The following is a 3516-nucleotide window of genomic DNA, read 5'->3' as shown; positions in this document are numbered from 1 at the left end:
CATCACCCTCGCACTTATGAATTCTATCGATTTTAAAACATATATTTGAGCTGCTCACTCTTTTGCTTTTTACCAATCAAGGATGATGGAAATGTTAGTCACGATTGACTAATCATTCTTTATGGATATATCCATCACAGTTGATCGATCACACTTGATGAATTTATCCGTCAAATCTGACAGCTATGCCAATTTATAATAAAACACAATTTATTAACATTTTAAGACATATATTTTTAATTTTATTAATATACATAAATTAACTATCATTTCACCATTTTACATACCTCACAGAATGTAAAATCCTCCTATGCTCCTTTTAATTTGTGGAAATAAATTGTCTGTAAAGAAATGCATATAAATATTGAAATATTAAAATTAAAAGTAAATATGTATTCATATTACCACAAATAGATTAAACTCCGAAGTGTATATTCTCAGCTCCACTTCCTGCACCGTTTTTAAATTATAATAAATCTCTTTAATAAGTAAAATTTTTTCGATACTTACCTCCTAATTATCTACATATGTATATTAAAAAAAGTAAGATATTAATTTTGGTATTGTTTATTAATGATATGGTCAATGTAACAATGTCAATAATTTGATAATTCTAACTAAGAACTATAGAAGAATTATCTTTAAAAGCTGTTTTTAAAATCAAAATGTTCATCTTAGAATTTCTCCTAGGAGTATTTTATAAACCTGCAATTGAAAATAATCGTTCCACCGGAGCAGATGATAAATACTTCGTAAATTCTAGGAAATTTCTTCAAATTTCTAAGCAACGTATCAGTATAACTAAGATAGAAAAGTAATTAATTTCCTAATGGAGTTGCTGTTGAATTATTGGCATCTAAAAATATACATTTGAGTTATAATAATTGTTAGTTTTAATGTAGTCTTAGGGTACTACTTAGCATACGTTCATATATATTGATCTATTTGGATCACGACGTATTTAAATGGATTGATGAATACGTCGGGTTGCTACACGTTCAATATTTTTACGTCAGTATTTGGAATATTTTATGGTATACGGGTCTGCGGATGATTAAACAAATGCCGCGAAAATCCCAAAATAACACAAATTTAGAAAAAAGTAATTTTCATTTATATTTTTTAACAACTTTTTAAACGATATTTCATTTTTGTTTTATTATATTTATTTTTCGGAATTTTACAAATGTATCGTGATCGATATCTCAAAACATGCTACACGTTCAATATTTATCCCGTGATCCATTATAAATATTGATATAAATTTTGGATTTCAGAAAATTTGGGTTTTCTGTGATATGGAACACAATTCGTCAATATTACATGCTTAACGTTCAATACATACCATAATACAGCAAATATCACGATATATATTGAACGTGTGACACTGCCCTTATATATTTATAATAAAAGTAAGGTAGGAACGACTTCTTTTTTGATTCTTTCCTGTTCCATATTCCAAAAAAATTCTCCTGAGATATATTTCTTCTGACATTTTTACAGCATTTATGGCAGAGATTACAATTTCTTGAACTTCATATTTGTTGATTTCTATTGTTTGCGATATAACATTAAACCATTTAAGTTTCACATACAGAATCTAGAATCGCGTAATGAGCCGATTAATTAAACATTAAGAAATCGATGAAACGATGTTCAATAGCAGCATACTGCCGGTCCACACTAGGATACTTTTTTTTTGGGAAACTTGATTTTGCATGAGAAAGAAAGAGAAGGAATATCATCTCTCTCACGGTACGGAGTTTCCCGTACTCGGAAACTTGTTTTGTTATTCTTCTCATTCGTACAACAACAAATCAATGCAATTAATACATAGTTTCTGAAATAAAAGTTTCTATGTGTGGACATTTAGGAAACTTCAAAAAAGAATTAAGAAAAAGGTTCTCTACGAAAGTTTCCTAGTGTGGACCGACACATAAAGTTCATCAATAATATTTTGTTTTATAAGACTTAAGGTTCCCTTCAGAAAATGACTTTAGCGCTCAATACTGGCTTAAGAATTAAAGAAATTCGACACACGGAAGTTTCAATGGAGCCAAAAACTCTATCAGTAGTAATAGTCGTTTTTTTTGTTTCTTTAAATTGCAGAAAAAAGAGATTTATGGAAATTCAAATATTTGGGGGTAAAACAGGGAAAAATAGGCGAAACAGGTTTCTTTTACTCACTATTAGAAATACAAGAGAAATTTTGCATTAATCTGCATCTATTCCTAAACAAGTTGTAAAATTAGCATATCTCAGAACCTGCAATTGCAAATTTTTATGGACAATTTTAACATCCATATACATAAATATATAAATAAGCAGAATTTTGTGAGTAAAATTTGCCGGCATATTGCTAGGCTAGGGCTCTCTATTAAGAAAACAAACTTTTTAACAAACTTTTTTCAGTTTTGGAAAACTTTTTGCAGTGTTGCAAAAAATGTTCTTTTACTGCATGCATGTGTTAAAAAACATAAAAAACAAAAAAATAAATTGTGCACCAAAATTAAATATATAGTAAACAAAAGACGTGTTTTGCTTAAAAATATAAAAATATTCCTTAGCCATCAAACGAGCTAATATTGACTGATGTAAAATCAATAACCCCATCGATCTTCGTATTGTTTTCTCATCCTGGTTCTTGCTATCAGCTGTTGTGATGCAACAAACTTTGAGAAATCATCTTTTTCGACAGATTTGTGAATATAAGTTTGTTGAGTTTGTTGGAAAGCATTTATATAGTGGTCGGTTCCTAAATCGATTCTCTATCGATCAATATTGGCTGTTTTGGTGCACACGGAATATTTTATAAAAACTTTTTCCACTTTTTGTCAGATTTTGTGAAGTTTGTTGTGTCAAAGCAACTAATAGAAAGCACCTCGGAAAAATATTTATATTGGGATCGATTCCTTTATCGATTATCTATCGATCAGAATTAACTGTTTTGGCGCACACGGAATATTTTTAAAATTTTTTGTATAAAAACCTTTTCCTTATTTTTCCATTTGATTTGTGAAATTGTCAAAGTTTGTTGCGTCATAGAGTCCACTAGAAAGTACTTCGGAAAAAAATCAATATAGAGATCGATTCTTTAATCGATTCTCTAATGATCACTTTTAACAATTTTGGTGCACACGGAATATTTTAAAATTTTTTGTATAAAAACTTTTACCTTATTTTTGTCAGATTTTATGAAATTGCCTAAGTTCGTTGCGTCATAGCGTCCACTAGAAAGTACTGCGGGAAAAAATCAATATAGAGATCGATTCTCTATCGTTTTGGTGCACAGAGAATATTTAAAATTTTTTTGTATATTTCCTTATTTTTCCATAGATTTGTGAAGTTTGTAAAGTTTCTTGCGTCATAGCGTCCAATATAAAGTACTTCCGAAAAAATCAATATATGTATCGATTCTCTATCGATGACTATTGACTGTTGGTGCACACACAATATTTGTTTGTTTAATGTGTTTCTCAAAGTTTGTTGCATCACAACAGCCGATAATAAGTACGA

General features: G+C 29.4%; 1 long non-coding RNA gene across 1 annotated transcript; it reads right to left on the bottom strand.

The window, feature by feature from the left end:
• Positions 1 to 213: 213 nt before the first annotated feature.
• LOC124418580 lies at positions 214 to 479 on the bottom strand. Its single transcript, XR_006940082.1, has 2 exons — positions 406 to 479; positions 214 to 341 (listed from the first exon to the last, which is right to left on the bottom strand). It is a non-coding gene; the product is annotated as an uncharacterized LOC124418580 (long non-coding RNA).
• Positions 480 to 3516: the final 3037 nt, after the last annotated feature.

Source organism: Lucilia cuprina, chromosome 2 (assembly GCF_022045245.1).
Source record: "Lucilia cuprina isolate Lc7/37 chromosome 2, ASM2204524v1, whole genome shotgun sequence".
Taxonomy (NCBI): Eukaryota; Metazoa; Arthropoda; class Insecta; order Diptera; family Calliphoridae; genus Lucilia; species Lucilia cuprina.
Note: the sequence above shows the minus strand (reverse complement) of the source record. Positions and strands in the feature narration are given on the sequence as shown.